Source organism: Amphibalanus amphitrite, unplaced genomic scaffold, assembly GCF_019059575.1.
Source record: "Amphibalanus amphitrite isolate SeventyFive unplaced genomic scaffold, NRLGWU_Aamphi_draft 000094F_arrow, whole genome shotgun sequence".
Taxonomy (NCBI): Eukaryota; Metazoa; Arthropoda; class Thecostraca; order Balanomorpha; family Balanidae; genus Amphibalanus; species Amphibalanus amphitrite.
The window spans coordinates 808,849-821,948 of record NW_024881590.1 but is presented as its reverse complement, the minus strand read 5'-3'; the positions used below and the strand labels follow the sequence as shown (position 1 = coordinate 821,948).

The 13,100-nt window shown below is 45.2% G+C and overlaps 1 protein-coding gene across 4 annotated transcripts in view; it reads left to right on the top strand.

Moving 5' to 3' along the window:
• The window catches only part of LOC122380284 (serine protease 56-like), a 63,644-nt gene that overhangs the window by 29,141 nt on the left and 21,403 nt on the right, over positions 1 to 13,100 (top strand). The window contains exon 1 of one of the 4 annotated variants that reach the window (XR_006256313.1): positions 11,296 to 11,482. The exons of 2 other annotated variants lie outside the window; for them this stretch is intronic. The gene's annotated coding sequence lies outside the window, so the exon portion shown is untranslated. Of the gene's footprint in view, positions 1 to 11,295; positions 11,502 to 13,100 lie in introns of those variants that run through there. One more of the 4 variants, XR_006256314.1, reaches the window with a different exon arrangement.

The window sequence follows — 13,100 nt, the reverse complement described above, 5'->3', positions numbered from 1 at the left end:
CTTATTGGTGTTTTGCTAGCCGAAAACGCACATGGCGGGGCTAGGTTATTGGCTGACGTTCCAGGTCAGGTCAGTGACTCAAAAGTCGGGAAAATCGGGACCTGTTAAAACTTTGGAGAGTTAGGTTGTTACGAGGCTTTTCGGGGCGCTGATCACGAATTTCATGTTAGTTTTGATCACCGATGATGTCTTGATGTTTTTAGGCCAGGTCGGGTCAGGTCAGGTCAGGTCAACCAGTAGGCGTCTTGCTAGCTGTCCATAGTAGATGTCAACCAACACTGACAGCTTCGTGACATGGTACGAAGGCAAGGCTCCAAAATTACTTCGTAAATGTTCAAATGGGTGCTAAATTCGAAATCAGCTCCAAAAACTAGCCTAAAAAATATATGAACCCAGAAGAAGTGAACTAAGGTCATCAAAGGTCAATGACATTGACCAGACCTTCACGTGACCTTGACACCCACCATAATGCATGGGACCACCAGTATTTCACATGTGTGAACGTTTATAATCACAAAAAGACTGGAAACGAGCGGATAATGGCCGTTTTTACGAAGGGCTTCCTGGCGAATGCCCACCTAATTTGTACAAATCTGCACCAAATGTGCACCTAATCGGCACAAAATGTGTACTAGATGGCCGTCGTGAAATACTCCTGAGCTGAATGTTCAAATGTTGTTCTCCTTTTCTTTTAAACTGAACTAGATTGAACAAGATCCTCATTGTTCAAGATTGTTGACGGCCCTCCTGTGAAACGAGACTCGATGAATTCTTAAACTCCCTAGTTATTTTGTAACAACCCTAGGTTCGTTGCATACTAACTAGGGAGGTTGCAACGACCCTAGTTTCGTTACAACGTCCCGGAACGAGCAGTTATTTTGTAACGTCCCTAGGGTCGTTGCAAACAAACTGATCGTTCAGGGAGGTTACAACCACCCTAGGGTCGTTGCAAACTAACTGAAATCGCATACTCCCTGTAACATATATATATATATATATATATATATATATATATATATATATATATATATATATATATATATATATATATATATATATATATATATATATATATATATATATATATATATATATATATATATATATATATATATATATATATATATATATATATATATATATGCAAAATTCATTCAACAAGACAGCATATTGTGCATTTATGAGCTTCTTCCGAGTATAGTCTCTATGCTTCGAACAATCCTTCTGTCATCTTCTGGAAAACATTGGAGAATGGTACCTATATTTATATGTAACGTTTCGTTAGTCCTGCTAACATCTCGTCCTATATTGGCCAACAACTCGTCCTACATTGGCCATACCACAACTACCTTATCCAGACGCATTACTATGCACTTGCAGGACGGTGCACCCAAACAGCATGTGAAGGCCAAACACCACACCACTCTCAAAAGATCCACTATGGTAGACAACACAAACATACTGGTCAAGAACTCAAACAGACGCAAACTTAAAGTGCTAGAAGTGGTCTATATAAGAGACAAAGATCCCCACATGAACCGGCAGTCAAATGTGAGAGGCACTATCTCGCTGTGTGATAGCCAACCTCTAGTGTCAAGACTCTAGATCTCCATGTATGGTGTTTCTGTGTTAGGTGTGTGATGTCAGTTATTTTTAACTGAGGCGCCTCAAGAAAATAGGCCCATTCACATACGGCGGATGAAAGTTATAAAATGTGTCAATTTTGAATTTTGAATGTTATTCTCTTAACCCGGCAGTTGCTGGGGTATTTCGCCACCCACCGTTTGCTGGGGGGGGGGGGGGGCGTTAAACGCCCCCAGCCGATAACTCGAGAACCAATAGGCGCAGCGAAACGCACGAGAAGGCACACGAAAGAGCGCGACGAGACGCTTCAGATGAGTACTTTAAAGTTGAATTTTGAGGTCACAGGTCGGGTCAAGGTCAGGTCAAACACCTGAAATCGGGCTTTCAGTAGCATGGACTTCAGGACTTCGCAATGGGCGCCTCTCGCCATAAACTCTGTGAAAACGGTGCACAATCCATCTTATAAGGCCTACAAGAGTGTCAGCTCCATGTACGGGTCAGTCAAGCATAGGTAAGGGTCAAGGTCAGGTCAACCGGGTAGGCACATATCCCCGAAAATCAAAACTGATATTCGCAGCCTGTGACACATGTTTTATAGGTAATTTGGGGCGTAGAACACGATGGTGACATTCATTTTATCATATGTGTACGTGTTTGGCTCAAAAAGTTCAATTTAAGAAATTCATGTATCATGGTCGTGAAGTAGTCACGAAAAATTGCCAAGATTCAGTTCAAGATTATGGAAAATGATGAACGATAATCAATAATCGAAGATAGCCATTTGATTCATCATGGTATTGGCAGTCTAAAAGCGTTTACGGCATGTCTGTATGTCTATTTTGTGATTTTATATGATTTTTTGAACATATGCCGTTTTTGGTCGAAAACTCAGAAATCATGACGTCACTAAAACCTCGATATCTCAAAAATTTTCCGACCGATTTTTTTGAAAGTTTGTCACAATAAAGTTCAATTGATTCCCTACAGGTACCCAGAATTTGGCGCGCCTGCAGCGCGCCGTTTTTATGCTATGGCCCGGCGAAAAAAAGTGGGGGCGTTTAACGCCCCTCCCAGCAACTCGCGGGTTAACCCTCGCCCGCACATGGGGGGGGGGGGGTGGTTGCCACCCCCCCCCCCCAGGTAGTCTTTCTGCTCTGCACTCAACAATTTTAGAGCTAGAAGGCTGATTTTTCGTATAGCTGCTCCTCTATCCTTTCTTGATGTCCACTGAAAATTTCAAGTTTCTGTGATTTTTGGTTTCGGAGATATGACCTTGTTTTTCAGGTCATGTCATGACCCAAATGGCCAATTCTCAACGTCTTGCGTTTGCTATGGGCCTTATGAGCTTTTCACACCCTGATTTCGGCCTTTTTTACCAGTCTTACCTCCTACCTATCATTGAACATGTTGCTCGACGATGTACAGGGGTCAAGGTCAGGGTCAAGGTCAACCTAGGTCACCTAAGATAATTGCGTTTTAGGCAAGCTGAATTTACTTTTTTGAAGTTTTTTTACTGCATTTTTGGTAAAAGCTTCTCAGATCATGATTTCATGTAATATGGACCCAAAAACAATCGGTGCACACATCAGTATACACACAGACACACACAGACATACAAACACATATAATTGACCTTGACCTAACTTGACCTGAAATGACCTCAGCAGCAAAATTCTGGTCGGGTAGTGTGACAAAGAGGTTCTAGCTGGCTTGGCACCAGAAAACAGCATCGTCATCGGTATTTGCTAAGCAGCACACTTGATATCCAACGGTGACCCAAAACAGCAACATTTTTTAGTTTGACCTGACCTGGAAGGTCAATGACTGACATGAGAAGGTAAAACTGGGTATCATTGGATTCGTCTCTTCCCAAAGAATCTTTTTGGTCTTTACTGCTAAGCTCTATCTCCAACAGGAACGAAATGGCGCGGGGGGTGGGGGTGGCAACCACCCCCCCATGTGCGTTCTAGGATGGGAAAATGGCATGTGCGGGCGAGGGTTAATGATCGAAGCTACGATATGATTCCGAATGTATCATTTCTCTGTAATTGTGATTGTTTTGCCATGCGTGTCCGTACCTATAATGTCTGAAGATGTTAGCAGGACTAACGAAACGTTACATGTAAATATAGGTACCATTCTCCAATGTTTTCCAGAAGATGACAGAAGGATTGTACGAAGCATAGAGACTACTCGGAAGAAGCTCATAAATGCACAATATGCTGTCTTGTTTAATGAATTTTGCTTATCAAACAATCTGCTCCCAACATTTACAAATATATATCGACACCTTTTTTTAAACCCCACATTTGTTCTCCCATGAAGTTTAGACAAGTTGTTTAGAAACCTTCAAAAAAGGTACAGTCACTCGATTTTTCTCAAGCTTGTCTGTCTTGGCAGATCAAGCAATGCCAGAGCAAGTTTACAAACACATAAATTTGATCAGGATCGGACGATTGGACACTTCTAAAAAGAGATCTTTCGTGCTTCCCGGAAATTCACCGGAGAACAGATGTGGGGTTTAAAAAAAGGTGTCGATATATATGCAAGTTTCGTTGAAAAGAACTGCGTATCGAGCGTATAACACTTTCTTCGCCGTGTTTTCGAGTTCTCGGACTATTTTCTTGTATTCTCTTGTATTCTCTCGCATTCACATACTTTTAGAGTCACAGTCAAGCAGCTTTTCGTATAATTTTGTAAATATGTACTTTTAACTTAGCCTGAAGATGTTCTGTTATGAACGAAACGTCGCATACTAATCAATTCACTGGGACCTATTTTGGAACTATTGTGTCTGAATACACAAGAGAGTACAAGAAAATAGTCCGAGAACTCGAAAACACGGCGAAGAAAGTGTTAAACGCTCGATACGCAGTTCTTTTCAACGAAACTATATATATATATATATATATATATATATATATATATATATATATATATGTATGTATATATATATATGTTACAGGCAAAGTGAAAACTCGGGCATTTTGCAAAATGCCTAGGCAATTTGCAAATTGCCTGACCCGCCAGGCATTTTGCAAAATGCCCAGGCAGTTTGCAAACTGCCTGACCCACCAGGCATTTTGCAAAATGCCTAGGCATTTTACAAACTGCCTGACCCGCCAGGCATTTTGCAAAATGCCTGGGTTTCCATATATTCCACCGTTTTTGTTGACTACAGGCGTTGATCATAAACGTTCCACTGTGACTGACCCCACAACACATTTCACATGTGTTGTGGGCACATGTGACACATTCCACGGTCACGAATACAGGGTGTCACGAAATTGTTGCGGGATGTTGTACTTGTGTCCCGAAATGTATTGCATCGTCGTTGCGTCAGTGTTCTCAAGCACCTCGCTGACAAGTTATCAGCGGCCACATGGTCTGTCCCGGCGGCACCTGGTGAAGCTCAAATAGGCCTCTGTAGCCCATCATGCCCCAAACGAGAATCCCCAGTGCCCAGTGGATGCTTCACCGTCTCGACGGTGCAGCGCCTCTGAGCTGCTGTTGCCCCAGAACTGCTTGTCGGGACGGTTAGTGACTAAGAATAGCTCTAATAGCTGTTTTCACGACGGGCTATCCGGTGAGTGCACCTAATTTGACCAAATCTGCACCTAATCTCCTTTACAGCAAATATCTTTATTTTATGAATTTATTTCAGTGTTTTAACCGATGATGCTCTCTGATAATATGACAAAGCAGGCATATAAGCAATTATAGTACAACCCTAGCTGATACTACTAAGAGACACACTGAACCTAATTTGACCAAAATGCACCTAATCTGCACCAGATGTGAACCAAATGTGTACCAGATGGCCGTCGTTAAAACAGCTAATATCGCCTCACGGCCTCATCATTGGAAAGTCTGAATCTCTAGTTCTGAATGGTCCAGATTTGGTGGGTTTTGTCGAAATCCAGCTGCACCACTTATGGATGACGGTAAATCAGGGTTGCAGCCTGAGGTTGAGCGGCTTCAGCTTCAGGGTAAAATCTTCAGATACCGGGGGATGGACGATTTAGACGCCGAGTGCCCTGGTCCAAATGCCCTGGTGCTGGACCCGTTCAAATTACATCCCGGCACTCAGGAGGGGCATGAAGGGACAAGACCGCGCCAACCGCGTATCAAGATCGTGACACTCTGTATACCTACGTCTTGCGTCAATTCTGTCGAGATGGAGCCAACGCTGAATGGACTTGAGCCACCGCCTCCGTACCTTTCGTATATACGGAGTTGTAGCCGTGTGTATAAAAGCTGCGATGTCCAGTATTCTGCCCTGGTGCGCAACTGTTCCGACAGAGACGATTGATAATGTAGGTACGTACCTAAACGTGTAACAATCAAGTTTTCGTAAATTGGAAGAGTATTCTTTTCTGATCAATATACACCCATAGTATTTTCAAAAAGCCACCAAGAGCTCTTAGAAACAGTACAATCATTATACCGAGCGCATGTTTACCCACGAAACCACGCCCGGTGCTCGGCACCCGACGGCCGCTGGGGCTCAGTGACCTGAACTCGGCGGCGCTAACCGGAGAACGCAGTGTCTCCTCACTTGGTGCGCATTGACAGCGATTAACTTTTGTAAGCGGCAGTTACAAATGATGCTTACCTATACATCGTCGCTAGTGCGAGTTTGATGTCAGGCATTTTGCAAAATGCCTGGGAAAATATTTCAGGCAGTTTGCAAAATGCCTGGTGGGTCAGGCAGTTTGCAAACTGCCTGGGCATTTTGCAAAATGCGTGGCCGGTCAGGCATTTTGCAAATTGCCTAGGCATTTTGCAAAATGCCCGAGTTTTCACTTTGCCTGTAACATATATATGTATATATGTTGCGGGCCAAGTGCGAAGGCTAGTCCATTCGCGAATGGCCTAGTCCAAGTGCGATAACGCACTTGGACTAGGCCGTTTGCGAATGGACTAGTCCATGTGCGTTATTGCAGTTGGCCTAAGCCGTTTGCGAATGGACGGGCGTTTATGCTCCCAGTCCAAGTGCGAAGTCAGGCCAAGTGCGAAATATCCAGCAATACAAATTCTATATTCTGTGTGAAAAACCACAGGGGGGTTGAAAGCAACCCCCCTGCAGTGCGCGTATTGTTAAATGCAATGCAACACAACAGTTTTTCGAACACTCACCGCACCGCACTCACCACACACAAGCCGCACCGTCCCGGTACACCACACCAGAGCAGAATGAATCGAGCGCCACAAACTCGACCAAGGTCAGGTCGGGTCATCAGCGGGGAGCCCGGAGCACGGTACTAATGGTCTCCGCACACCACGCGACTCTCCGCTGTTCGAAGGTCACGGGGATATTTGACCTCCCCAGATCCAGATCGGTGGCCGAAGCCTGGCCAGCGGCAACACGTTGCTATAATTTCCGCGTTGTGCAGGGTTCAGCGAAAAGTCGCATCCCGAATGGACCAGGTGTGTGGAGACCTTAACCCAGAGTTGCGCCAGCTCGCAGATCTGCTCCGGAGAACAAACTAAACATATAGACGCAGTGGCGTCGCCACGGATTTTCGACTAGGGGATCTGGTCGGACGGTCAGTCAAAGTAATCCCCACCAAATACTGAAAACTCCTCGGATTTAGACAATTTTATTTTGAGAATGCACCAAAATCGTTTTTAAAATATTTTATTTTATTCTTGATCGATTTTCGTGGCCAAAAGTGTGTGTGTGGGGGGGGGGGAGGGGGGGGGGGGCGTCAGACCGGCATATTTTCAAGAATGTGTGTGTGTGTGTGGGGGGGGGGGGGGGGTTCCGGACCCCTCCGACCCCCCCCCCCGTCGGCGACGCCCCTGCATCGACCAGCGGTCCCCATTCATTCGGAATCGTACCCCAACCCGAGGATCCATGCTTCCGGCGGCTAAGTGCAACGCCACAAACCCGTCCGTTCGCAAACGGCCTAGGCCATTCGCGAATGGCCGACCATTCGCAAACGGACTAGTCCGTTTGCAAACGGACCGCCATTCGCAAACGGCCTAGTCCATTCGCGAATGGACTAGTCCGTTCGCAAACGGACTAGCCTTCGCACTTGGCGCGTAACATATATATATGTATATATATATATATGTATATATATATATATATATATATATATATATATATATATATATATATATATATATATATATATATATATATATATATATATATATATATATATATATATATATATATATATAGGCCCAGTAGCGGCCGAGTTATGGCCAGAATAAATTTGGCGTCTCCTCCTGGCCGGCGGTGCTCTGTTCCGGTATTCATTGCCAAAGGTCAGTGACCTTCCGGCTCTGATTTCCCTCAGTTTTGAAAGCGAAGAAACTGAGCCTACGGCACGTGCTCTCTGCCCGGCTCCGGCCGCGGCCCAAAATGCTGCAAAGATGCGCCCACCACGTGCACACTGCTGCACGCACCCCCTCGAAAAGTTGATACGACAAACATATGCACGCGTCCGACATGTGTCGAAAATTTCACCCCCGTAGCTCGCACAGTTACACAGCAATAGCCCGCCAAGCGTGACTGACGCGTCACATACATACATACATACGGACGTTTTGATTTTTATAAGAGTAACTAGAGGGACAGCATTACGCGCAGCGTAAAGAGGGACAACATTACGCGCAGCGTAATAAATCAATTTCTATTAAAATAGGCCCAGTAGCGGCCGAGTTATTGCCAGAATAAATGTTGCGTCTCCTCTTGGCCGGCGGTGCTCTGTTCCGGCATTCATTGCCAAAGGTCAGTGACCTTCCGGCTCTGATTTCCCTCAGTTTTGAAAGCGAAGAAACTGCGTCTACGGCACGTGCTCTCTGATCGGCGCCGGCCGCGGCCAAAACTCCGCAAAGATGCGCCCGCCACGTGCAAACCGGCGAGCGCACCCCCCCCCCCCCAAAAAAAAAAAATATTACGACAAATGGTTGCACGCGAACGACTCGGCGCGAAAATTTCACCCCCGTAGCCCGCACCGTTCCGGAGCAATAGCCCGCCAAGCGTGACTGACGCGTTACATACATACGTAGTACGTACAGACATTTTGATTTTTATATATGTAACTAGAGGGACAGCATTACGCGCAGCGTAATAAATCAAGTTTCAATAAAATCGGCCCAGTAGCGGCCGAGTTATTGCCAGAATAAATTTGGCGTCTCCTCCTGGCCGGCGGTGCTCTGTTCCAGTATTCATTGCCAAAGGTCAACGACCTGCCGGCTCTGATTTCGCTCAGTTCTGCAAGCGAAGAAACTGAGCCTACGGCACGTGCTCACTGCTCGGCGCCGGCCGCGGCCCAAAATCCCGCAAAGATACGCCCGCCACGTGCAAACCGCTGCACGCACCCCCTCGAAAAGTTGATACGACTAACAGATGCACGCGTCCGACTTACGTCGAAAATTTCATCCCCGTAGCTCGCACCGTTCCGGAGCAATAGCCCGCCAAGCGTGACTGACGCGTTACATACATACATACATACATATGGACATTTTGATTTTTATACATGTAAACAATAAAATCGGCCCAGTAGCGGCCGAGTTATTGCCAGAATAAATGTGGCGACTCCTCTTGGCCGGCGGTGCCCTGTTCCGGTATTCATTTTCAAAGGTCATTGACCTCCCGGCTCTGATTTCGCTCCGTTTTGCAAGCGAAGAAACTGAGCCTTCGGCGCGTGCTCTCTGATCGGCGACGGCCGCGGCCCAAAATCCCGCAAAGATGCCCCCGCCACGTGCACACCGCTGCACGCACCCCCTCGAAAAGTTGATACGACTAACAGATGCACGCGTCCGACTTGCGTCGAAAAATTCACCCCCGTAGCCCGCACCGTTCCGGAGCAATAGCCCGCCAAGCCTGACTGACGCGTTACGTACAGACATTTTGATTTTTATATATGTAAGTAGGTGTCCAGCATTACGCGCATCGTAATAAATCAATTTTCATTAAAATCGGCCCAGTAGCGGGCGAGTTATTGCGGGAATAAATTTGGCGTCTCCTCTTGGCCGGCGGTGCTCTGTTCCGGTATTCATTGCCAAAGGTCAGTGACCTTCCGGCTCTGATTTCATCCAGTTTTGCAAGCGAAGAAACTGAGCCTAAGGCGCGTGCCGTCTGCTCGGCGCCGGCCGCGGCCCAAAATGCTGCAAAGATGCGCCCGCCACGTGCACACCGCTGCATGCACCCCCTCCAAAATTTAATACAACAAACAGATGCACGCGTCCGACTTACGTCGAAAATTTCACCCCCGTAGCCCGCACCGTTCCAGAGCAATAGCCCGCCAAGCGTGACTGACGCGTCACATACATACATACATACATACATATGGACATTTTGATTTTTATATATGTAAACTAGTTGTCCAGCATTACGCGCAGCGTAATAAAACAATTTTCATTCAAATCGGCCCAGTAGCGGCCGAGTTATTGCGAGAATAAATTTGGCGACTCCTCTTGGTCGGCGGTGCCCTGCGCCGGTGTTCATTGCCAAAGGTCAATGACCTGCCGGCTCTGATTTCGCTCAGTTTTGCAAGCGAAGAAACTGAGCCTAAGGCGCGTGCTCTCTGATCGGCGTCGGCCGCGACCCAATCAGTGTCCTAGGATTGGAAAATTTGGGTGCAAAGCAGCACCCAAGTCACCATGAATTTTCCACTCTTTTTTAGCTTATTTGAGGATAATTTTCCACTCCCTAAAAAACTTTTGTCAATACATCAGCACTTAAAATAAGAAAAGAACATGTGTAAATATAGACAAAAGTGCATCCCATGTTGACATGTCTCTTGAAACCTTGATCCTCAGGACAATCCTTACCTACTGCACTCCATCCCAGCCAAAGGCCATCCTTCAAGTCCAAGATCGTCATCATGTCAACTATGAATGGAGGGAAAACTACTGATGGAAGCTGTGCCAAAATCACTGTTCCTGTGATGTGTGTTGTAGAGAACAAATTTTTATATAACCATAAATTTGTGCTTGCTTATTTTTTGGCTATGACAGCCTATTGATATAAGACTGTCAGAAATAGTCTGCACCTGTTGACAGACATTTAACCTGTAAGTGTATTTGGAGCTAAATAAATCCATGTTAGGGTGAGAAAATGAGGCAATATTGTCATTGTAATGATATAGGTATATGAACCGTGGAATGTGGTTGCACTCAGTTGCACTCACCTGCCTTTCTACTGAACAGATAAAAAAGAACTAGAATGACATGTTCCTCAATCCTCAGTAACCTATACCAATAGAAAACACATAATCTAGCATTCACATACATAAAAGCAATCAAAACTATTAAACATTCATCAGATCAGCAACTTTGGATCGCATACACTGACACTGCTCAACAACCAAACGCTGCATATTTTACAGTCACAAGGGATTGTTTACATGCATTTGCCAGCTGTTGTTTGAGTGTCAAAGATTTTGATTGCCATATGAAGTTTTCCCTTACATATGGGTCATTCAACGAAGGTTACCTCTACTATTTAAAAAAGAATCACAGAAGAGAAGCTGCTGCTAAATTCTATAGTTCCGAGTGGTTTATTCACAAAAACAACAATATCTCTTGAATTTCACCACGAATCCAAAAGTTTGACTTATTCGCTCATGCAGATTACTATCTTCTATATCCCTGTCAAGCTTGAAAAGAATCTATTGTGTAGTTTGCATTTGCGGAAGGGAAGTGTGGTAATTGCTGTTAACACATGCAGCAAAATTGCAGGCACTTGGCGTGTTTGTGATGAATTCAAATGTCTATTGATGACCATCATCAGAAACGGCAAACCGTTTTTTATAATTTTGAGGGTTAATACTTCGAAATATTGTTGATATATACAAGAAATACGCCCGGATACCAAACACCGCAAAAAGACACCCAGGAGTGGAAAATCCACCAGCTTCAAACAACAAATTTTTTCGTAAGAAGATCACTTGAATGTGAGAGAACGCATTTTTTTCTATCTGTTAGAGTCATTTGGTTGCCTTCCGTGACTTATTTTTTGCGAAAAACGCAAGAACACGATCGCCACGGTCGGAGCGGCTTACCGGAGAGGGAGGGAGGGAAGAATGACCTTGAATAACGCAAACATACAATTCTTGCGCATTTGTGTCGATTGAAGTTGGTGTGAAATCGCAAGCCGGCTTCAACAGATAAGTCGTAAAATCAGTTCCCTGCCTTGATATCTTTATAATTCTGAGTGTAAGCTTGTGTTATTTCATCTTTTAAAATTATTATCAGTCTTCGATAGTAGGGTCAGTTGTTCCGGCAATATGAGACAGAGGTATTTGATAGGCATTTCAATTTGATTGTCTTTGTACAATAGGTAGGTACCTACCAGTTCCCACAGCTAGCAGCTACCTAATAGGAATTACCTTTTTTGTATTTAGTATGAATTTTATGTAGCCATTCAGCATTGGCACATCACTTGGAACTCTCTAGCCCCCTTTGCAGGGTAAATGCCCTTTGGCCTTGTGTAGATGAAAAACAAATTGCTGAGAAATGCAGGTTTTCATTTTTAATGGCATCGTCACCAATATTAGGTGCTATGCCATACTACTAAGTTAAACCTTACATTGTCCACTCCTCAAGGTTTTTAGTTGGTTACGAAGACCAAAGTTATTGGTGACAGCAATCATAGCTTCAGGCGTCAATTGTTGTCGGCTGTGCCCGTAGGTGGCAGTTATGAAGCTCTATGTTATGCCTAATTTTCCACTCATTTTGCTCGTTTTTGGTCTGATTTCTCCACTCGACACCCTAGCTCAAAACCAATTCTAGGACACTGCCCAAAATGCCGCAAAGATGCGCCCGCCACGTGCAAACCGCCAAGCCCACCCCGCCAAAATTTAATACGACAAATGGTTGCACGCGCCCGACTCGGCGCCAAAGTTTCAACTCCGCAGCCCGCACCGTCGCCGCGCAACAGCCCTCCAAAGGGAACTGACGCGTTACATACATACATACAGACATTTTGATTTTTATATATGTAACTAGGTGTCCAGCATTACGCGCAGCGTAATGAATCAGTTTTCATTAAAATCGGCCCAGTAGCGGCCGAGTAATTGCCAGAATAAATTTGGCGTCTCCTCCTGGCCGGCGGTGCTCTGTTCCGGTATTCATTGCCAAAGGTCAGTGACCTTCCGGCTCTGAGTTCACCCAGTTTTGCAGCGAAGAAACTGAGCCTAAGGCGCGTGCTCTCTGCTCGAATACGGTCGCGGCCAAAATTCCGCAAAGATGCGCCCGCCACGTGCAAACCACCGAACCCACCCCCACCAAAATTTAATACGACAAACAGATGCACGCGTCCGACTTGCGCCCAAAATTTCACCCCCGTAGCCCGCACAGTTCCACAGCAATAGCCCGCCAAGCGTGACTGACGCGTTACATACATACATACGTACAGACATTTTGATTTTTATATATGTAAACTAGAGGGACAGCATTACGCGCAGCGTAATAAATCAATTTTCATTAAAATCGACCCAAAAGCGGCCGAGTTATGGCCAGAATAAATTTGGCGTCTCCCCCTGGCCGGCGGT